Here is a 24588-nt window from a genome sequence, read left to right as displayed (position 1 = left end):
ATACTTATTAAGTGCCTACAATTTGCCGGCAATTTATTTATTTATGCAACAAATATTTATTGGAGAGTGAGCAGGAGGTGTAGAAAATAAAATGGATTCCCTGCCTTCTGGGAGTTAAGAGTCTGCTAGGAATTGGTGATACCGAGATAAAAGACAAAAAATTCCTCCCCTCAAGCAACTTAATGATCCAGAAAGAAAGACAGACAAGTTAATAAAAGATGATGATGCCTAGCACGGGGTTAATACAGGGGTCATGGGGTGCAGGCTGAGGAGATCAGCAAAGAAAGAAAGGAAGAGAACAGACCGGGCTCTTGGTCAGGACCACAGTCCTCAGCTGAATGCAAGTAAACTCCTCATGGTTTCCTTCTTGTGGCTCATCTTAACTCCCGAACTGTTTCATTATCCGTTCCACTCCAGGGGTTTCGACTGTGTTCAAAGGAGGCAACTGAAAAAAAGAGTCCATTTTTAACTGAAAACACAAAAAAATATCTGACTTCTCCATGTCCATACCCATCTTACTACTAAGCAGAGGAGTCTGCTACTGCCAGAGACTGAAGGTTTGTGTCCCCCCAAAATGTCGTTGTTGTGTGCTGAAACCTATGTGATGGTATTAGGAGGTGAGGCCTTTGGGAGGATTCTGTCGTGAGAGTGGAGCCCTTCTGAAAGGGATTAGTGCCCTTATCAATAGGGCTGGAGAGCTTCCTCGTTCCCTCCACCATGCGAGGACATAGCAAGATGGAGTCTATGAGCCAAGAAGTGGGTCCTCACCCAAGGCCAGATGTGCCTTCACCTGGATCTTGGAATTCCCAGTCTCCAGAACTGTGAGAAATAAATGTTTGTTGTTTACAAGCCACCAGTCTACGGTATTCTGTTATAGCAGCCGGAGATGACTAAGACAGCCACCTTTGTTCGTTAGGAACCCTAAGGAAACACTGGTTTAACAACAAGGACAAAAAGCCCAGAGCCCAGGCAGAGCCATGGAAGGCGCCACACCTGTCTTCAGTCTCTGGCTTTCCTTTCCACCTTTTAAATGGCTTCTAAATGTCTTCGTGACACACAGATGCAATCCTACACTTGCGTAGCTCTTTACATAGAAGAACCTAAATGGGAAACCAGAATCTAGTTTCCTATAATTATCGGGAGACAGGTGACACCCACCCTGCCTTGCCCCCCACCACGCCCCCCGCTCAGGTCTGTTTGCACAAATGGATGTCTACAGGCAATTGTTCTTGCTTGATGGTTGCTCTTGTTGTTGCTGCTGTTTGTGAGGATGACTGGAGGAAATATGGAGATGCAGGGAAATGGAGCAGAGTGGTAAGTGAAAGATAAGGGGCTAAGACCAACAAACGGGGCCGGAAGTTAGGAGAGAGCGTATGATTAATGAAAATGTCACCTTATTGCAGCCACATGCTGATGGGGCTAAGGACATTCATGTTCCACACGTCATCTCTTAGAAACTTTACCCACTCTGATCATGAGAACCATATGACTGACCCTTGACCCTTGAACTTTCATAAGTCTCCCAGTCATATTTAAAGCTTAATTACAGAAACTGTGCAGCCCACCCCCCAACATCTGAATATGTTTTTCCTAACTTAGTCTTGATTTTCTAGTATTGTGTGTAATTTCCTTGTACCTGATTCCTTCATTTTATGCTCCCATTAACTTCTTATATGATATCTGTGGTCAGCAGATAAAAATCTTGCTTGGTGGGAAGCTGAGTATTAATAAATACAGGAAAATGTGAGTCTCAACAATAGCCCTGTGGAATAGTGAGCCCCATGCTGTGTCTCAGTTTTCCAGATGAGGAAACTAAGGTGAAGATTTGTCAAGTTGTGTGCTGTTGTGTTACCCCGAGTATTTGCATGTTGAAAGAGGCTGGTGTTTTTGGAGAGAGGGAAATCAGAGAGGAATTTCTAACATCCTAGTGGGGGAGATCTTCGTCTTTCCCATATATCAATAAACCTAGTCCTGTCAATTGACAGTCTTCTTACTCAAACATTACCTGTCTAGCTAAGAGATTTTTTAAAAAGTTGGAAAAAAAATTATCAGATGATGTAGAAAGTAGCATTTGGTCTCCAAGGGAAGTACCGGGGATGCAGACAGGAGGACCAGCTTCTGGAAAAAAAGAGAAAGGGATGAGGGAGAGCTGAGCAACTCCAAATGAAAAATTAAATTAATTGTAAAATCTAATTTAAAGCAAAATAGAGCAGCAGATGTGGAGGGAGTTGAAACTCCTCCTTGGATTGTATGCCCTAAACCTTCCTGTCTTTCATTCAGCCTGAACATCATCCTATTTATACCAAATAGCAAAACCGGATTAATTAAGAAATAAAATGCTCCAGACAGTTCATTTCTGGGGATTGTTGGTACACAGCATGTACGAGAAGAAAGGAATGCTTGTAATTTTAATTTCTCCAGAAAGAGAGACCACCAACACTTTGTGCCTCAAACTTTTAAAGCCTGTTTTCCTGCGAGATGGTCCTAAGGATCTTTAAGGCCTGGAATCAAGTATTAGTCAAATACTTATTTATTTATTTATTTATTTATAAAATACTATTCTTTTTCCTTTTTTGGTGAGGAAGATTGTCCCTGAGCTAACATCTGTGCCAGTCTTCCTCTACTTTGTATGTGGGATGCCGCCACAGCTTGATGAGTGATGCGTAGGTCGGTGCCCAGGATCCGAACCGGCGAAGCCCGGGTACTGAAGCAGAACATGCAAACTTAACCGCTACACTGCTGGTCTGGCCCCAATACATATTTATTTTTGCAGTTCACTTTTTCTTACAACACATACTAGTGAACACCTTCTGTGAGTCAGAAGCTGTGTGAGCTTCTCCGCCATGTAGGGGGTTTTAGAGACAGTTTGGATGCCAAGATCCAAAATCAAGTCACAGGCCAGATCTGTCAAGACTTCCGCATGGTCGTCATGAGCAAGACCAGTCATATCAAGAAATAAGAGAAGAAAACTGCTTCCTTTGTGCTGTCACAGGGCGAGTGGAAAATGAAGCAGCTGCTGAGGAGCCTTGTGCTCTTCAGACTTTTCATAAGGTGAACTTCTACTCCCTGGAGATGCGTGAACAGCAAATCAGGATGCTGGCTCCCCCGGCTCAGAACCACTGGTTTGCCTCCTGCTAGCCACTGGCCCAGCACCTGCCAGAGCACTCGCAATTTAATCATGGATGTTACCTGGTTCCACTCTCACCTTGTATAAAATCATCCTTTATACACTGGTCTTTCTATTTAGTGATGTTCTGCTCAAGGTGTTTAAATTTTATAAAAATCTGAACAACTTGATTGAAATCTGCTTTTGTATATTCCTTTCTGCACACATTTAAGCATCACGATAAAATGCAAGTTCTAGTAACCAGGCAGGAGAATCCAGCTGGGAATATTAATATGCAAAGGAACCAATGTTAGAAAAGTTGAGAAATCTCACTAGCCAACAACAACAGCAATAATATCTAACATTTATTGAATGTTGCCCACTAGATGCCAACCACTGGGTTAGTGCATTCATGCTGTATTAGCTTCCTTGAGCTGCCATAACAAAGTACCACAAACTGATTGGCTTAACAGAAATTTATTGACTCATGGCTCTGGAGGCTAGGAGTCTGAGATCAAGGTGTTTGCAGCGTTGGTTTCTTCTGAGGTCTGTGAGACAGAATCTGTTCCATGCCTCTCTCCTAGCCCCCAGTGGTTTGTTGGCAATCTTTGGTGTTCGTTGGCTTGTAGATGCATCAACCCGATCTCTGCCTTCAACTTCACATAGTGTCCTCCCTTTGTGACTGTCTCTCAGTGTCCAAATTTCCTCTTTTCATAAGGACACTAGTTGTAGCGGGTTAAGGCCCACCCTAAGAACCTCATCTTAACTTGGCCATCTGCAAAGACCCTACTACTAAATAAAGTCACCTTCACCGGTCCTTGGGATTAAGACTTCAACATCTTTTGGAGGGGACACAATTCGGCCCATAGCACATGCATTATCTCATTCAGAGTTGAAGCAGGGGCTATGATTTTCACCATTACAACCTGGGGCACTGCAGCTCGAAAAGCTTTGCTTACCTTTTCTGAATTTGTCTTCTGCACAAATGGCAGAACCAGGGTTTGAATCCAGACAGTTTGACTCAAAAGACCATGCTCTTAATCACTGCTTGGGGTTCCCAAAGGAGTCCGAGGAACTTTCCTGACCTCTCCATTGTTTGACCATAGATTATGCTCCGTGATCCTCCAAGCTACTCATAGGAATACTAGCTACCAATGATTGAGCACCTGCCATGCATATTTGCATTATCTCATTTAATCCCCCAAAACAACTTTAGAAGTCAGATACTCTTTACCCCAGTTCACAGATAAGCAATCAAAGGTCAAAGAAGTTGAGAACATTTGGCCAAGGTCACAAATAAAGTAAGGGTCTTTGATCCTGAAGAAGGATTTCTCTGTTCTGCACTTTGCTGCCTTTCACCCTGAGCTCAGGGAAGACCAAGCTATCATTCGGTCACATGAGAAAATAACAAGCCCAGGTAAATCTCACCAGTGCTGTTTTTAGCAGCGTACACAAAACAAACCTCAGTTCCTAAGAATTTGAATCAGCCAGAGAAGGTGTAGGAAAATTTCAAATGTTTCTCTGATTACCTGGGCGACCTTGCCCGTGCTCTGTAAATATGTAATGACTAATCAGCCGGGGCAGCCGAGAGATTTTTCTAGATGAGGGCAGTTTTTGTTTGTGTATGTGATTTGCCTAACTATGTCTATGGAAGAGGAAAAGGCTTCTAACTATTTATTTAGCATAATGATGGATCAAAATAAAAGGAGAAACCATTTCACTCATGCTTAGGTAAGACATTTTAATCTTTCTTAAATCTCTGTGTGTATTTATGGGTTCATAGCAACTGGCAGACCATTAAGGACAGAAATGTGCATGTGTGGAATACAAAGAGAAGAGGGCCCTGGGCCGTGGGGATGTGTGCTGAGGAAGGACGGTTGATGTTTGGCAAGTGGCAAACACCAGTGGCCACTGATTAGGAAGAGTCCTTGGCAAAATAAGATTATCTGGAGGTTGTTGACTATTATAGTTTTCAGTTTTCTGACATCCGCAAAAAGAGAAAAATACAAATCTTGACTCCCAGGAGCTTTGCAGTTTGCCAACTCTCTGAGAGCACTGGCAGCTTTATAGTGCCATCATGTGGTCACTTCTCAATCTGTTCAAAAATCAGCTAGAGCCAAGCCTGGCAAAGGAGACTCCGAATGATTCAGCTATGATTGTGTTAGGCGGTTCTGGTGGGAACAGAGCTGGCTGGTCCTGCATCTGATATAGGCAGCAATAGTGTGTGTGCTGGAGGAGGGGGAAGAAAGGGCTGAGAAGATTCCCGGAGGCAGAGCTGGGGTGGGACAACAATCCAAGAATCCAAGAAACTGGACTTGGCCGTGTAGACAGGCAGCTGGCAAAGAGGAAATTTATCCATTGCAGGTTAGGGCCACACTAGCAGGCTTGGGTTCATAAGCCAGACTTAATTCTTGAGAAAGAGGAATTGGTAAGAGTAGGGCTAGGCCCCAACACTCATGGGGTAGGGGGGACTGGGAAATAGGAACTGGAGCTAAACCTCAGTTACAGTCTTGCCTGGTCACTGGCTCTTAAAAGAAGCAGGTGATCCATGTGGCTCACTCAAGAGAGCTCCAGAAGTCCAGCCAAGCCCTGCCTGGGCACCCTGCACCCTCCTCCAGCCCCCACAGGAATGCCCTCCTGCTGACACACTCCCCTGGCCACACTCTTCTCCTCAGCAGAGGGAGGGAATTTTGCCCACAAAAAAGAATCTGGGGTCTAGAGTCTCGTCACTGGGCGGGGCTCTAGGAGGAAAAGCAGGTTTCAGGCTCGGGAAATAAATGAAGGCCAACCAACTGTGAAATGCAAAGACTATTTATTCTGAGCTTGCTATAGCAAGGGAGCCAGCCACCGTCACTTTCCGTGTGGCGGAGACTCCAAGGTGGGCAGAGGAGTGGGACAGCTTTATAGTGCAAAAAGCAGAGGACTTCAAGTGTGTCCCTATTGGAGGCTGTTGGCCTGGGGAAGCTGCAGGCGGGCTAACGAGAAGTAGGGCGACCTGTATAATTGATTAGGGGTACATATTCAGCTTTCTCCAGTTGCTCCTAAGTTGGAAGCAGGGACAAAAATTAGGGAAGCTGTCAGTTATTCATCAAATCCTGGCCATTTGGGCTAGTTGTTACAGAAGTTATTGTTTAGCTTCCTGGATTGTCGCTGGAGACAGCAACCTGGCTTCCTAGAAGCCTGGCTTGTAGCAGGCTGGCTTTCTGCATTGTTTACTGTAGATAAGGGAATTGGTTTCCCTGGCAAGCGGCTACAGACTGTGGGTCAAAGTTCTATGTTTATATATGGTCTATCCCATTTGTATATTCAGTCTCTCAGCTCTGAGGGGCTCTGACCCAAGGATCAGCCTAGGAGCAAGTGGTCAGCACTGAAGGCCCCCTCTTGAGTCAGACAAACAATGAGGACTTGGAATTGGCAAAAAACCTCACCCCACCCTATCCCCAGTCAGAATCAAGTTTTCAAGGGGACAGGACCAGTTGGAAGTCCAATGGTCAGTACTGGGGTATATCATGGCTCAGACCAACAGCCAAGATGGACCCATGCTAAACCCCTCCTGGCCATTCATATGTGACTTGATTATTTGCTGCCTTAGTCAGGATTAGATGAGGAACTTGGAAGAGACTTCAGCTTCAGGAGAAGGAGGAGGAAGTGGTGATGGTGGTAATGACGGTGGTGGTGGTGGTGGTGGTGGTGGTGGCATTAGGGTGGCACATTTTGTGGGCAGATGAGGGAGGTAAGAAACATGAAACAGAGCCTGCCATTTCCTACAGGGTGTCTTAGTGCCTCTAATTAGGATTTGGGGACCTTGCCCTATCTTGGAGAGAAACTATATTTAATTTCCTAGAAAGACAGTGGCCGTGGTTTGGAAAGGGCAGGGGTGCTGCAAATGCAAGGCTGGGCAGCCCTAGGTACAGGCACTCCTGTTGAATTCAAGTAGAGCAAAAGAACTCCAATCTGTGCCACAGTGGAGCTGAGAGTTTTCCTGTCCTATTGGTGATTGCAATTCTACTCCCACTTCTACAGCATCCCTCAACTAGGAAGTTACATGTGAATCAACACAACTCCATGTCATACTGATGTCATTCCCTTCACAGCTCCATACAAGCCAACTGGTAGCACAGAAACCTGAGTTGTAGCCACTGTATTATAATCAGCCACTGGCAATAGGCAAAATATGGGTGAGTTAATCAGGAAAGGCCTTTGGGAGCAGATGGATAGACACGCAGTTTTTTAGTTTCTAGCAGAGTCTTGCTCTGTGTGGACACTGGAACTCACTGAGGCCCAGTGTGGAATGGTGCAGTGTTCCCCCACCTTCAATCATCGTTTGGGCCATATCCATACTCAGCCTACATAATTTCTTAACATTTTTCCTTAAATTTATTTACTCTTTCTCATTATATTTATTTGGAAAGGGAAACTAAATCACTATTGAAATGGAAAGCCAGTATCACTTGTCACAAATAGAAGGTAAGCCAAAATATAAATACACAAGTAATCAAATAAAACTCTTCACCCATAGACTGCCCCCAAATTGTCTCCTATGCCACCACTGGTACAAGGGCCACACTTGGGGAAATCGTGCAGTCATTAAGAACCCTGGCTCTGGTGTCAGATTGCCTGGGTTTGAAGTCTAACTGTAAAAATCTTAAGCAAATTTTTATCCTCTCTTACTTTGGTTTCCTCATCTGTAAATTAGGGTACATGCTTCATGGAGCTGTTGTGGGATTCAAGAGATGGTAGATAAAAGATTTGGCACAATGCCCAGCATATGATAAACGGTAAATGTTAGCTGTCACTCTTACTGTCACTATCATTGCTATTAATATCATCATTTTGGACTAGGCCACCAGTGTGTAGCTCCGTCTAATAGCTGGTCCACACTTATCTATAGACAGGAATCATGGTGGGAATACACACAGGGTAGATGTCTTGAAAGATTTGCAGACTACTAAAAACAAAGAGCCACAGGATCCAGTCAATAGAACTGTCGCACCTTTCATAATAAAAACTCCAGTCAGTGAGTCAGAAAACTAAGTATATCAATCAACTTTTGACTGTATTTTTGATATGACCTTTCCCTTCCCAGCCCCTTGGTTCTCTGTAATGATATTTCTTTCTCTTGGTGCTCACTTATCAGTCAGAGTCTCAGCAGGAATCAGATGGTACCCAAAGGAGTAATTGAGGAGTTTAGTAATAGAGCTATTTACAGAGGTGTGGGCAAGACTTGAAGAAGCCAGCAAAAGGTAACAGAGTCCCCAGGGCCTAGCAACAACAAGAAGCTGTCACACCCCTAAGTCTAAGCTGTAAAAAGAGTGTTGAAATAAATTTCTAGGATGAAGATGGAGCCACTCCTGCCCCAGATGCCATGTCAGCAAACCGAACTTTCTAGTGTTCCTGTAAATGCTCTGCTCGACCAGAAACCCAGCATATCCAGTCAGCCGATCCCCAATGCCGAGCCAACACTAGGCTGTATACTTATTTCTTTGTTCTTTGATCTTTCTAAATAAGGCTCCCCTAATCCACAGATTTTTTTCCCTTGAATAAAGGTCATCAAACTCATTACTAAATTGTTTTAGTTTTGTCACTTGACACGAAGAATCTGTTTCTGGAGCCCTGGGGGTGCCAAAGCCATGAGAGGCCACCCACTCCACCCCCACAGGAGCTGTGGCCTTCATAGAGGAACATGGGCCAGCAGGGAGGGAGCAGAGAGAACACCTACCATGCATGGATTCTCTTCCTGCCTGCTGTGCCCTGCCAGTGCTTCCCAAGGGTTAAACCCAATTTGAAGCCAGAGAGCAAGGGGAGTACTGGACATGCCATCCTTAAGGTCAGCAGGAAAGGGCAGGGAGTGGATCAACAGGGCCAGATGGAGAATTACCAACACATTCACATCATGTTATGATGCTTATATATCCATGATGCCCTTGGCATTCCTTAAACTCTCAGTAGAATGAGTTGCAAATGTCCAGTGAATTAGACTGTAAATGTGTGTCGGCAAGACAAAGACCAGTGAAGGCGCAAACAGAATAGAGGCGGTACCATACATGGAGCGCTCTGAGAAAGCGCCCCCCTGCAAGCCAGGGGCCACTGCACAGGAGCTCACAGCAGCTCAGCACTAGCTCCCATCCAAGTAAGAAGCCATCTCTTAGCTGGTGGGCCAGAGCTCGGCTACCAAGGAGCGCAACTTTGGAAGTTAAGGGAATAGTCCCTGGAAGGGACCCCCATGACTCTCATCTACACCACAGGCTAGCAAAAATCAGGAAGCAGTGCAATTAAAATCACTCCCCTACTAACAAATAAAGCACGTGTCCCCGAAGTCTTTTGAGAGAAGAACACAGAACTGTACGTCTCCGGGGCACATGCTAAACGCCTGAGCCAAGCTGCCGTTAACAGCAGTTTGGAGTAGCCGCGGCAGAGTGTGCGCTGGCATGAAGGGCAAAGCTGGCACCTGTCAGAGTGTGGGCTTCCAGGCCCCACGGCAGGAAGGCAGGCAAGCCCCCTTCTTCGAACAGGTCCACAGGGTGCAAGTCCCAGGCAGGCAGAAACAATATTTCCTTGAGTGAGGAAACCAGCCTGTCCAATCCGGCTACCTTCTCCTAGCTAGGCCAAGCTAACAGTCCTGTTACCAGAGCAGCCCCATCCGCCTCTCTCTCTTTTTTTTACATTTACCGTTTAACTATTTGTAAGTGTGCTGTTCAGTAGTGTTAAGTACATTTACATTGTTGTAAAACCAATCTCCAGAACTCTTTCATCTTGTGAAACTGAACTCTATACCCATCAAATTCCCCATGTCCCCCTCCCCTCAACTCCCGGCCACCCCTACTCCTTTCTCTCTCTCTGGATTTAGCTACTCTAGGTCCCTCATATAAAAGTGGGATCACTTGGGATTGGTCTTTTTGTGACTGGCTTATTTCAGTTAGCAAAACGTCCTCCGGGTTCATCCATGTCGTAGCGTGTGTCACCATTTCCTTCCTTTTGAAGACTGAATAATATTCCATTGTATGTATATTCCACATTTTGTTTATGCATTCCTCCATCAGTGGACATCTGGGTTGCTTCCACCTTTTGGCCATTGTGAATATGCTGCTATAAATATGGGTGTACCGATATCTCTTTGAGACCCTGCTTTCAGTTCTTTGGAGTATACACCCAGAAGTGGAGTTGCGGCACATGTCGTTTTACTCATCTCCATGCCAACCATTGTCAGAGGCCACGCAGAAGGAAGGGCCTAGGATTTGAAGTCGCAGCTGCAGGTTTTAAGTCTCCATGTTAACCTTCTACTGGCTGTAATCTTGGTAGGCTTCTTAACATCTCTGAAACCTGTGTTGTTCTTCTATAAAATGAAAATACAATACCCACAGTGTTAGTTTCCTAGGGATGCTGTAACAAAGAGCTGCGAACTAGGTGGCTTAAAGCAACAGAAATGTATTCTCTCACAATTTTGGGGGCTAAAAGTTCAAAATCAAGGTGTCAGCACAATTGGTTCATTCTCGGCAGCTCGGAAGGAGGATCTGCTCCATGCCTCTCTCCTAGCTTCTGGTAGTGGCTGGAAATCCTTGGCATCCTTGGCTTGCAGCCTCATAACTCTAATGTCTGCCTCCATTGTCACATGGCTGTCTCCCTCATGGGTCTGTCTTCACATGGCAACCTCCTCTCTATGTGCATCTACATTTTTCTCATTTTATAAGGATTCTCATTTTATAAGGGCCCATCCTAATCCAATGACCTCATTTTAACTGGGTTACATCTACAAAAACCCTATTTCCAAATAAGGTCACATCCACAGGTACTGGGGTCAGAACTTCAACATCACTTTCTGGGAGACATAATTCAACCCACAACACCTACCTTCCCAGATCTCTGTGAGCAATAAACGCATTTTGTAAATGCTGAAGGATCATACTGGATGGGAGTAATGATCACAGCTAAGCTGACATTTAGCTCGTGTGTCTTCTGAGAGCAAGAACTTCCTCTTCCCTGTCCTGCTGGTTTAGAGCGTTAAGTCCATTCTCACTTACGGAGCGTCCCTCTGGTTCCAACTGGACTGCATTCACCATGTGTTGTTAAATGCTCAATGTCATTTTCATCCCTGGGAGAGGGAAGAACATAAAGTGTACACTTTGGTAGATCAATCCGGCTCCTTACGCTTGCTATTTTTTGTTACTTTGAGTCGCTGAAGAACACAGCCTCTGCTGCTTTGCATTATTGCCTTTTCCCAGAGGACAAGCAGAAACAGCATGCCTGAGACGCTCTGGGAAAGTGAAACCATCAGGGCAGGTCACCTCGTCCTTCCTCGGCCCTCTCAAGAGCTGCCACATTCACAAACACAGTACCCCCGAGAGGCCCGGGCTGCTGCACTGATGTATGGTCTTCAGATGTTCGCTCATGTCCTCCATAACGTCCTCCAACCTGGGACGCACAAAACAGATTTACTGAGAGTAGGAATAGAAATGATTAACTCTCAACACTTTAACTATGTTGCTGCTAAATGGCTTGCTTACCAACGTGGCCTGCTCTCTAGAGGAGTAAAATTTCACATTTTCCAATATAGGAAAATCAGCATTTCTAGAAGAGATAAAATGAAGTGATGATTATTTGTGTTTAAAAAGGATTTGTTATGTGATTCCTTAAAGGAGAAGACTATCATCACAAGAAGAATAATAGAAGATTTCACTTAAAATTTTTCAGAGCTCATTGATTGAAAAAAGTGCTACTGATTCTCTATCACCCAGCCTCTCTCCAGGATCTGCAACTCAGGCACCCTGAGATGGACTTTTAAAGGGGCTCAGCTGATCTCCCCCATTCAACAGCCCAGCAGCCCTGCGACCAGGTCAGCCAGAGGGAGGAGTGACAGACTAGCGACACAGACTTCTCAGAGGCTTGGACAGGGCCACCTGGTGATTTATTTACAGAGGCAGCTTTGCTTTAAGATCAACCTCAGGGCGATTTGACTAGGCAGGTCACTGAACCCTCAGGCAAAGTCAGGATTTAAAAGTGTTATTTTATGCTCTCTGCGTCTGGTTAGTGTTAACGAGCTGTGGCTTTCTAGTGGAAGAATTAAAGATTGATTCCTCATAGGAACAAATCTAAGCAAGAGACTGGAGTGGGGAATGGCCATGTTCTCCTCCGGCCCTGCCATATTCGCAGCCATGTCGAGTGGCCCTGGATTTCACACATCCAAACAGACAGAACATCAGGGTGGCTTATCTCCAGTTGTAAAAGGCTGCTTAATGCTACTAATAGCCTAAGTAATTTTGCTGGAAAGCCTGCGGAGGATTCTTCCATTTATTACCCAGTGAATCAATTCTAGCTTTAATAGAAAAGACATCCGCTGTCCACCACAATGCACAATGAGGTGCTGCATGTAAATCCTAGCAGGGTTTTGATGCCAGGATTCTGACAGGGCAAGACAGATCCTCCCTCCCCTCCCTTACAGTCATTTTCCCATGTGGGAAAGGGGACTCAGCTTCCAGCAGAAGCAGCCTCTGTTCTTCTGCTGGTGCCCTTGAGACTTGAGATGCAGCACCCAGCACGAAGGTGAACGAAGTAGGTTGCAGGCACCGTGTCGCCAGCAGCTGAAAGGTGTGAGTGAGATGGTGCTGATTACCAGGACTGGAGGGGAGCAGAGAGCAGGGTTCTGAGAACGGAAGAGAAAGGAAGAAAGAAATGCCCTGTGCGTCCATGAAAGGAGATATGGTGTATTGGGTGCCTCTCATGCATTTGTCCTTCAAAGACGAGGCCCCATCCCCATGAAGTTAGTGTGGCTGCTTCTCCCAGGGGTCCTTTCATGAGGCCAGGGAGACTGGAGAATTGTTTTCACTGAAGAAGTGAATCTGATCAGAAGACCCATTAGCCTGGCATGTGGTGAACAGTAACAATGTGTGGCCAGAAAGTTCATTCTCCTGCCCTCTTTCCCAGAACATCTTTACATCATCAACTCCTGTCCCTGTCACACAGGAGACAACTCATGAGGGCAGATTGCATGGTTTTCCTCCCAGATAATGACCCTGTCTTCCTAAACATTCCAGTACCCATCCTCCCTCTCAAGCCCGTTCTCACCCCCACATTTTTAACCAGTCCTTAAGCCCTCTCACTCACAGGGCCTTGAGCTCCATGCTACACTTGGCAGTCCCAGCAAAGTGCAGCCGATGACAGCCTAGGAGCCAGCCCAGCCTGGCCGCAGCGACAGACTTTGCTTGCATCCCAAACAATTGCGCATCTGAAGCGGGTAAGTTTCCACTTGCTGTTATTGAGCTGGCAGTTTCTTACTTGGAATCAGGAAACCCTAGTCATTTGCGTGAAGGAAAAAAGAGGACTTGAACACAACCCTTTATTTTCTTTTCAGAGCTGCTCCTCTAGAGTGGCCGACGGAGAGATTTATAAAACTGCAGCCTGGTCCCTGATGATGAAATGCCAATTAATTTAGTTTTAAATGGGTCACTAAAAATCCCCAGTGGTGTTTTTTCTCATACCTTAATAGCAGCATTATGGGAAAGTGTAATACTTTAAGGAATTGCTTAGCATCTTTTACCCCAGAAGGAAACAAGTTCCATATCTTCTCTTATTCACTGGAATCTTTTCCTACCTCTGTGCTGTCAAATGCGTCAGAGGATAGTCTTTACAGAGTCTTTGGCTTTTTTCCCACTAGTAACCCTGTACATAGGAAAGCTTGCTCGACAGAGCACACACAGTTAAAGATTTCCAGATACTGGCTGGAATATTCTGAGAACGGTGAGTCAGCTGTGATGACCAGAAACGACCCGCTGAGCCCTTCTCCCCAGCAGCACTGGGAGAGGCCTGTGGTTTTGACATCTGACCCTCTCATAAAGAGGAAGCTCTCTGGGATTCTCTTAAAACAGCTCAGACACAGGAGAAAGAGATTGATTCAACTTTGGCTGTCCCAGTGTTTCAGCTACTTTACTGCTCAGTGACACACTGGAAACAAAACTAAAAGGAGAGAAGGAAAGCTTGATTCCCTTTCATAACTGGACACACCAAAGCTGCACTGGAGAGTGTGGTGGATGGAACAATGCCCCATCCCCAAAGGCGTCCGTGTCCTGACCCCCAGAACCTTACGTGGAAAAGGGGACTTTGCTGATGTAAGTGAAGGATCTTCAGATGAGGGGAGTTGCTTGGATTTTCCAGGTGGAACCAATGTAATCACAAGAATCCTTATAAGTGAAAGAGAGAGGAAGGAGAGTGAGTGTCAGAGGGATGAGATGCAAGAAAGACTTGACTGGCCACGATTGGCTTAAAGGATAGAAGGGCCAGGAGCCAAGAATGCAGGAGACCTCCAGAAGCCAGAAAAGGAGAGCAAACAGATTCTCCCCAACAGCCTCCAGAAGAAATGCAGTCCTGCTGACTCCTTGATGTTAGCCTGGTGAGACCCATTGCAGGCTTCTGACCTCCACAACTGAAGGGAATGTGTTTGCACTGTTTGAAGCCTCTGAGTTTGCAGTAATTTGTTACAGCAGCCATAGGAAACTAATACAGGGAAGAAGTTGAAAAAACAGTGTTCTCTAGAAATGGGTGAACTAGACATCCCAAAGTAACCATTTACACCTGGGCAGATTACATTCTCACTTGATCCTGCAACAACCCCACTAGCATGTAAACCATTTTACTAGAAAGTAAGCTTTGTGAGGGCAGAGTCCATGTTTGGTTCACTGCTATATTCCTAGCACCTAGAAAAACGTCTGGTTCAATAAATGTTGGTGGATGTACTACTCAGGATATCACACTCTGGGCCAATCAGGTGGATATAATACAAGCTGCAGGCAAGGAAATCTTGGTTAAAAATGACCAACATGATGGGGCTGGCCCTGTGGCCTAGCGGCTAAGTTCACATGCTCCACTTTGGCAGCCCAGGCCCAGTTCTCAGGCACAGACCTACACCACTCATCAGCCATGCTGTGGCAGTGACCCGCATACAAAATTGAGAAAGATTGGCACAGATGTTAGTTCAGGACAAATCTTCCTAGGCAAAAAAAGAAGAGGAAGAAGAAGGAGAAGAAAGAAAAGAAATGACTAACATGTTTATTTATCTCACTTCTCCCCATCCTATTCCTAAACCACCATCCTCCTGGGCCACCTCACTGATCTAGCCGTAGACACCCCTCCTCCACTCCAACACATCTCCATATTCTAGTCTGCAGGATCTTTTGAAATTACATATTGGAGCATGTCTCTCCCCTACTCCCACCACAGGTCCTGAAACAGAGAACAAAATCTTTGACAGGGCCTGACATGCTCTGGCCCCTGCCTTCCCGCCCAGCCTCATCTCAAATCACTCTTGCCATGCCTCTCTTTGATCCACGCAGAAGCTCAATGTGCCAAGCCCCTCCTACTTCAGGGCCTGTGCACATACTGTTCCCTCTGTCTTGAATGTATTTCCTCCCCCAGTCTGCCCCCATCACTGCTCCTAGGTAACTCCTGCTACCATTCTTCATTTCTCTTATTAAAGGTCATTTCCTCTGGAAAGACTTCTGCGACCTACACTGCCAGATCAGTTGACAGCTCCCCACCCTCCTGCATGCTCTCATTTTCTTCATAGCATGTATCACTGACTTCTCAACACCTACCTGGCCCAAAACTTGTAAGAAAGAAAGCAATGCAAATTTGTGGCATAAGTGAATTTACTGAAGTTAAGTGATTTCCCTAAAGTCACACAGCTTGTAAAGGCGGGAGCTAGGAATAGAACACAGGTGTTCTGACTTCCACATCTTTCCCGATTCCACATGGCCCCTCTGAATAATTCCTGTTGGGGAGTCTGAAAAACAGAAACGCTACCAAGACTGGGGCAGTGACTGCTGTAGAGCTGAACTGCAGACAAACAATAGACTCAGATCAGGCAGCCTGTCACACGGACATCAGAGACAGGACCTCTGGCTTTGAGCACGGTGTTTCTTGGTCCAGGAGGAGGGGAGGCAAGCTCTCCAGAAAGCCTGACAAACCCCTGACAGATTGCTCAGGAAATAGCACTCATCCACCACACTTTGCAATCAAATTTGTGCATAAGGACACAAAGACCATCAAAAGCGAGTTAGCAAATTGTGAGTCTCATAGTAGGTACCTGCCATGGACTGAACTGTGTCTCCACAAAATTCATATGTTGAAGCCCTATTGCTCAATACAACTGTATTTGGAGATAAGACTTTTAAGACATAATAAAGGTTAAATGGGGGCCGGCCCTGTGGCCATGTGGTTATGTTCGTGCGCTCCACATCAGTGGCCCGGGGTTTCACCAGTTCGGATCCTGGGCGTGGTCATGGCACCGCTCATCAAGCCATGCTGAGGCAGCATCCCACATAGTACAACCAGAGGCACTCACAGCTAGAATATACAACTATGTACTGGGGGGCTTTGGAGAGAAGAAGAAGAAGGAAAAAAAAAAGGAAGATTGGCAACAGATGTTAGCTCAAGTGCCAATCTTTAAAAAAAAAATTAAGGTTAAATGAAGTCATAAGGGTGGGGTCCCAATCTGATAGGATTAGTGGCCTTATAAGAAGAGGAAGAGAGAGCCAGGAAAGGCCACATGAGGACCCGGGAGAAGGTGGCTCTCTGCAAGCAGGAAGAGAGCTCTCACCAGAACCCTACCGTGCTGGCACACTTGTCTCAGACTTCCAACCCCCAAAGATGCGAGAAAAAAATTTGCTGTTGTTTAAACCACCCAATCTATGGTATCTTGTTAATGGCAGCCCAAGCTGACTAAGACAACGCCCAAATATTTGTAGCATTAATTTAAATTGTACAATGGTTCTAGATAAGAAGATTACAGCAAAGTTAATTTCTGATAAAAGAGTTATAGCGGATATCTGCTATTCTGCCAGTCCAACATCAATGCCCCTGTTCTTTTAGTAACAGCACCTGATTTTCCTTTGGAAAATACTGGATGTCTTCCTATCACCACCCCAAACTTATGACTGCAGCAGTCCCGGTCAAATTGTCAATTATGTCATACCTCCCTCTTGCCAAGAAGTGGTCCCATGACCCAAACCAGGCTGTAGCAGGAATTTGAAAGTTGAGCACAGTGACACAAGAACTGAAAAATATTGAGGCTAATTTACTTTGATGATAGTACCCAGGAAAAAATACTGCCCAAGAAGTCCCACCATCTAGATTCCGGGAGCTACCCCGATTCGCAACTTTTCCAAAGTCTGGTTGGTCAGTTGCTTCTTCGCTTCAATGAGCCACCCATATCCTTCCAATGAATTATTTTACAGTTTTAATCAGTCAGATTTGCTTTTGGCTGCTTGCAACTAAAGAACTCTGACTGATATATGAGTCTGTCAAATCTGTGCTACTGGTTTTTTTTAATGCCAGAGAATTATTTTGATACAATCATGCAACTAAAATCCATATATATCATCGAAGACTATCTATGATTTGGAGAGAATTTTATTTAGTGATTAGTATACACATTTAAAAATGTACTGTATTTCTGGAAATATTCTTTCTACTGATTTTTTTTTATCAGCAGGAGAGCCCTAATATTTAGGGTTATCTGGGTAACTCATCTGGAGTTCATCTGGAGTTTCTATTCTGAAACATTTGCAGAACAATGAGGAGAATAAAGAGGGTAATATACATTTTAATATTAAAATGGCATGGATGCCACAAAACTGAAAGATAGTACAATCCACCTAGCAAATCAATTTCAATCAAATTCTAATCGCTCTTTTGCGTGGAGTTTGGATTTGGGCTTATTATTCTCAGTCTGTCTTAGCTATTCTGAAAATCCACATCAAAGATCTGGAGCCAGACAGTGAATCAGAGGGAGCCCTGAGGGCAAATTACCATGGCATTTGTGGTAACATTTGTAAATTGAGGAAACTCAGCTCTCTTTTCCAGGCTTGGTAATTTATACTTTTCCATTTTGATGAAGAGGAATGGAGGATGGGGAAATGCTTGATGCGTAATGATGAACGCTTAAGAACAATTCGTTTGCTCACTGAAATAGCTCTGACATTTAAAATTGTCTTCTTTTAAGAACACTTTAATTTGCAATTTTTTATTGTGAAGTATATCCTTCTTACAAAAGGACTGTATAAAACATGTCTGTAGAGGTTAAAGAAGCATCATGAACTCCTGTGGCGTTTGATAAGTAGAACATTACCAGCGCCTTAGAGCCGCTTGTGTGCCCCTCTCCAATTCTTCTGGATCCCTCTCCCACGGAAGTAGCTGCCATCCTGTATTTTGTACTGATCATTCTCTTGCACTTCTTTAGTTTTATCTCATATGTATGGTCTCTAAAGAATACCTTGTGCATCTTCCTTTGTGATTTGCATCTTTTGTTCAACGTTGTTTTTTAAATTACTTAAGATTGGTGTATGTACCTTAGTTCATTCCTTCTGCATTACTATACAGTACTCCAACTGTTAATATACTATAATGAGTTTATCCATTTATGAATCATTTGTGAATTTTCGCTCTTAAGAGTAAGGCTTCTGTGAACGTGTTTTTCTATTGCACATGTGCAAAACTATCCTTAAAATACATCCTGGGATTGGAATTGCTAGGTCACAGGTTGTACACACAAGTTCAACTCTTCTAGGAGATGCAAATATTTTTTGACAAGGTTGTGCCATTTTATATTCTCATATGGAATTGACAGTTTCCATTGCTCTATAGGCTTGGGTTGAGGAGAGAAACATGGCTTAATGGCCCTGGTGACTCTCTCACTCCAGAAGGATGACAAGAGGATAGGGGATCCATACAACATGCTAACTCTTCTGCCTTGAATTTTCCCCATGTGGTCCTAATGAGTGTAATTGTGTCCCTTACATGACAGGGAATGGTGGACTTTTAAGTTGCTATCAATCTGTTAGACGTATAATGGTAGCTGTGGTAGCATCCGAGATGGTTCTCAATGAATCTTGCCTCTTAATATTCACCTCCTTGTATACTGAAGTCCCACAAATACAGCTGATCTGAGTAAACAATAACATATCTCAGAAATGATGGACTGTGATTTCTGTGGTGAGGTCATAAAGGACATCACAGCTTTGCCTGGCTTTCTTTTGGATCACTTGTTCTGGAAGAAGCCAGCTGCCATGCTGTAAGGACACTCAAGCAGTTTCCCCACGTGGGAACAGCCAACATCAACTTGCTAGCCATACAAGTGAGGCATCTTGGGAGCAGATCTTCTAGTCCCCATGAAGCCTTTAGAAGACTACAGCCCTTCTAACTTTTTCACTGCAACCTCATGAGACATCACAGGTAAGAATTGCCCAACTAAGCCACTCTCACATTCCTGACCCACAGAAACTATGTGAGATAATAGAGGTTAATTGTTTTAAGCTGTTAAATTTTGGGGCAAAAGATAACTGATAACTTACACTGCTCTTCTTGATTTTAGCTTGCATTTCCCTCATTACTCATGAGGTTGACACCTTTCCTATGATTATGGACTATTTGTGTTTCTCTCCTGTAAATATGTGGCTCATATGTTTTCCCCATTTTTATATTGGTTTATTTGCCTGTTTCTTACTGATTCTTCAAAGTTTTTATATTCGAGACACTAATCTTTTGTCGATAATATGAGTTGCAAATAATTTCTCCAAATTTTGGGGTTATCTTCTTATTCTTGTTACTACATCTTTTATCACCTAAATTTTTAATTTTAATGTAAAGTATATTAACCTTTTCCTGCATAATTTGTACCTTTGTATCTTCTTTAAGAAATGCTTCCTTACTCAAGAGTTTGAAGATATTCCCTATATGCTATTTTAAAATTTATGGTTGTACTTTTCACATTAAGGCTCTAATCACCTAGACTGATTTTTGTTTAGAATATAAGATAAGGATTTATTTTCAGGTTTTTTTAAATGTATGGTAACCAAATTGTCCTTAAGCCTTTTATGAAATAATATGCTCTTTCTCAATGATCTATACAAATCAAGTTTCCATATATGCACAGATTTCTTTCTGAACTCCATTTTCTGCTCTATTCTGTTCCATTTGTCTGTTTGTTCTGCATCAACATCATATTGCTAATTATATAGTCTGATAATAAGTCATCATATCCAGTAATGCAACTTTTCCCACCTTTCTTCTTCCTCTTTGGTATTTTATTCTTCCATGTAAATTTTCAAACCCGCTTGTTGAATTCCACAAAAACCACAGTAGTATTTTTGTTTTATTGGAATTTCATCAAATCTATAGATCAATTTGGAGAGAACTGAAATCTTTACAGATCAGAGTCTTCTATCGATGAACATTATATCTCTTTCTATTTAGACATTCTTTAACTTCTTTTGATAAAGTTTTATCATTTTTCCATAAAGGTATTGTATATTTTTCTTAGATTTATTTCCAGTTATCTTATATGTTTGCACCATTATAAACAGTATTTTTAAATAAAGTTTTCTAAATAATTATTGCTTATGTATAGAAGTGCAATTGACACACACATACCGTTATGGGGTGACAGGGATACATTCTGAGCAATGAGCCGTTAGGCCGTTTCAGCGGTTGTGGGAACATCATAGAGGGTACTTACACAAACCTACATGGTATAGCCTTTTCACACCTAGGCTATATGGTACTAGTCTTATGGGACTACTGTCATATCTGTGGTCCATCCTTAACTGAAACATGGTTATGTGGCACATAACTGTATATATACATATATACATATTTACTTTGCAACTCTTATCTAGCAACTCTGACACAATATTTTTATTATAATAACTTTTTGTAGATTTATTTTCTTCACAGATAATCATATCACCTGCAAATCACATTCATTTTGTTTCTCTTTTAATCTTTAAACCTTTTCTTCTTCAAGTCTCACCACATAATGCTGAATAGAAGTGGTAATAATGGGCCTCTCTGGTTTCTAATTTTAAAGATTTTTTTATTTTTTTCCTTTTTCTCCCAAAGCCCCCAGGGACATACGTGTATATTTTTAGTTGTGGGTCCTTCCAGTTGTGGCACGTGGGATGCCACCTCAGCATGGCTTGATGAGCAGTGCCATGTCCATGCCCAGGATCCGAACTGGCGAAACCCTGGGCCATGGGAGCAGAGGGTGTGAACTTAACCACTCGGTCATGGGGCTGGCCCCTGTCTTGTTTCTAATTTTAAAGCAAATGCTTTTTCAACATTTTAACATCAAATATGACATCTGCTGTAGGCTTTTTGTACATGCTTGCAGCCACTGTCATGTGCTTCTGAGGTCCCCGTTGTTGACTGAGGTAAAGAGTCTGAGTAAAGGTTAATTAAAGGAGTTTATTCAATAATCAAAGTGAGGAATACGAATCCCAGGAAACAGTTGAACAGAGCATTCTGAGGAACTGCTCTGTATCTACAGATGTGGGTGCAGTTTATACACCTTTTAACAAAGCAGTGTACACACAGGAAAGGGCTTACACATCTAATAGTCATCTACTTCAACGATAAAGAACTTTTTGGCTATGCATCAAACAAGGCTTGTACAGTTGGTGCTATCTATGTGTGGAGAGGCAAGGGCCATGATCATTTTCCCCTCAGTCTCCAAGAAATGCAGCTGGGAAATGCAACAGTGAGGTACCATTGTCTCTCCCTGTTGCTGATTCATCCTGCTGGCGCCTTCAGTCATGACACAAGGGGTCACAAGGTCATTTAGACACAGGCTTAGGAGGCCTGCACGGCTGCTTCACAGCACAGCATGGATTTCTACTGTACTGACTTTAAGCCTATGCAGCTTGCTTGTCAGATTCGCCTGGTAGACCAGGGAGGGGGGTCCCAGTTTCGTTCATACCCTTTTCAGCTGAAGTAATTCTCCCAGCAGCTAGGGGTGCTGCTGTATAGACAGCCCCTGACTGTCAGCCCCCTTCAGCTGAAAAGAGTCACCTGGCCTATGTCACACCCACTTCCTGGGGCAGTCCACCTCTGGTGACTGGTTGACATGAGGTAAGGCCCAATTTTCTCCAAGTCAGGATAACTCCAAGGGGCCCGCCTCATTCCAGAGCTCTCTTGAGGAATGGCTCTTTCCCTGAGGCCACACTGCAGCCCACTTCTCCTCCGTCTACACCATCCTGCTTCCTTCCTTTCCCTTCCCTCTGTGCTGACACCAAGAACAATCCCTCATAAACCCGCCAGTTAATCTCCGTCTCAGACTTCTTCCTGAGGAAGCCGAGCTGTGACAATGACTGTTATCAGTTTGCCAAGGATTTTTCTAATCTAAATAAATGTTATGTTTTCCTAACGTTTTTTTCTACATCTGCTGGAATAATCACATGATTTTTCTCTTTTGTTTGTGAGGTAGTAAACAAATTAAAAGTAAACCAATATTACACTCGTGGGATAAATGCAATTTGATCATAAAGTACTATTTTTTAATATACATTTTCAGATTCAATTTGCTATTATGAATTTTGCTTAGGATTTCTGTATCTATGGTCATGATTGAGAGTAAGCTGTTTGGTTTTTTCAGTTTTTGGTTTTGCTTGTCATGTCCTTGTCTAGATTTGACATCAACATGATATTGGCTTTATAAAATAAGTTAGAAGTATTTTCTCAGTTTTTATTCTCTGAAAGAGTTTGTGTAAGATTAGAATTATCTGAAGATCAAAATTTCTTTGTGCAAAGATTTTTAACCATTAATTTCATTTCTTCAATTGTTATAAGATTACTCATATTCTCTTTCTTTTGGGGATAGATTTAGCAGCTTGCTGTGTTTGTTGTATTTCTTTGCTGTTTGTTTGGGTTTTTTTTGACGAGGAAGATTCACCCTGAGTTAACATCCATTGCCCATCTTCCTCTTTTTTTTTTACTTGAGGAAGATCAGCCCTGAACTAACATCTGTGCCAATCTTCCTCTATTTTTTTTGTGTGGGATGCCTCCACAGCATGGCTGATGAGTGGAGTAGGTCTGCACCTGGGATCCGAACCCACGAACCCAGGCCACTGAAGCAGAGATATCTCATGTGCTCAAAAGGGGTTCAAGATCCCCAAGCTTTGGCAGAAACCCTCAGAGTGAAGATTGGTTTGAACTTGCTTGCCTTCCAGAGTTCCTGCTTTGGGGGATGTTTTTGGTTTCCTTACTTTTGTGTCAACTTGCTAGGGTATGAAGGAAGGAAGGAAGACTTTTAAAAAACTATTTATCCAAGATTTCAGTGTTTCAAATAGGAACGTCATTCTGGATAGTCTACCACACTACCAGAAGTGGACATATAAATTACCTTTCCAACATTTTTTTAATCAATTAAAATAACAGAATAAATTAGTAAAACAATCCAGAATCAATTAAAACTCACATGAAAGAGCCTGTATAGGATCCGAGCTGTAGAACGCAGTTGGCAACAATCACTTAGTAGAGTTTAGTTATGTGTCAGAGACTCCGCCAAGCTTTCTCCTCTGAACACAAGCTTCCGCCTAAGAATTTACTAATTCTCAAACCTCTGATGAGATAATCATTCATTCGTCTCACAGAAATATCCACAATTGAATATAAACAAGCACAACTGAACAAGACTTACTATGATCCAGTTCTCCACCTGAGTGAGAAGTCTCAGGCCAGTAATATTGATGAACAAAGTCTGTCTTTATTGCTGGGTTTGGTTCTCTGTCCCCTGATACTTTCAATTCTAAGGGTTGATTAAAGTGAAGGGAGCATTATGTGAACATCTGGGGCCCAGTTCAAGCTATCCTCTAAGCTCTTTACTACCAAGGGGAAAGTTAATTGACATGTAATGTTTCTGAAAGGTACAAGTTAAAGCCAGGGTAGTAAATAGATTTCACCTCAAGCGCCAGCTTCCAACAGTCGGTAGGAACTCCTTGGATCACGTGCCGCAGAGGATTAGAGGGTTATATCCCCATTCCAAGGAAAAGAGAGCAGCAATCCATTAGAGGTATCTGTCACGGGTGAGAGGCAGGGTGGGAATGGAGAGTGGTTAAGTAAGAGGAGAAATTTGCGAATGAATGAGAAGTGGCGTTTACAATTGGAGTTACCTTTCTCTTCAAAACTGTGGGTTTGGAGTGCATGAGTTACTGGAACTGGGGTCCATACAGCTGTTGCAGCACCAGCTGACAATGTTAATGATCTCAGGTTGGAGCTACATCAGAACCTCAAACAAGAGCTGTTCCTCTGGCCAAGCCAGCCTAGGAGGAGGTACCAGGGTTTGCAGCCTTGAATTGCATTTGCAGCCATAGGCTGATAGCAGAAATACGTTCACCAGATAGGGGCAGGCAAGGGACTGAACTTGATTCTGTAGTTATGAGGGGCTGGCTAACAGTGTAAATTTATTCTTTATTATGAGAGAAATGATACATATTCTGATAATATCATTAAAATCTATAGGGAGCTTTGGAATTTGTTATTTCAAAACAGAAAAAATAATAGAATATTTTTATGGGGAAAAAACTTTTTAAAATTTTGTGCTCAAAATAGGACATAATTATGTAGGAAAGGATATATAATCAAGTTAGCTAGAAATGGAATTTTATCCATTTGCATGCTTTACTTGGAAGACTCACATGTAAATTACTGCATTGTTCTCCCTC

At 43.3% G+C, this 24588-nt stretch overlaps 1 long non-coding RNA gene across 1 annotated transcript; it reads right to left on the bottom strand.

Moving 5' to 3' along the window:
• Positions 1-430: 430 nt before the first annotated feature.
• LOC139041785 (uncharacterized) lies at positions 431-23941 on the bottom strand. The gene is made up of 3 exons (XR_011497703.1): positions 23827-23941; positions 2006-2118; positions 431-445 (listed from the first exon to the last, which is right to left on the bottom strand). It is a non-coding gene; the product is annotated as an uncharacterized lncRNA (long non-coding RNA).
• Between the last annotated feature and the right edge of the window lie 647 nt (positions 23942-24588).

Source organism: Equus asinus, chromosome 24 (genome assembly GCF_041296235.1).
Source record: "Equus asinus isolate D_3611 breed Donkey chromosome 24, EquAss-T2T_v2, whole genome shotgun sequence".
NCBI lineage: Eukaryota > Metazoa > Chordata > Mammalia > Perissodactyla > Equidae > Equus > Equus asinus.
Note: the sequence above shows the minus strand (reverse complement) of the source record. Positions and strands in the feature narration are given on the sequence as shown.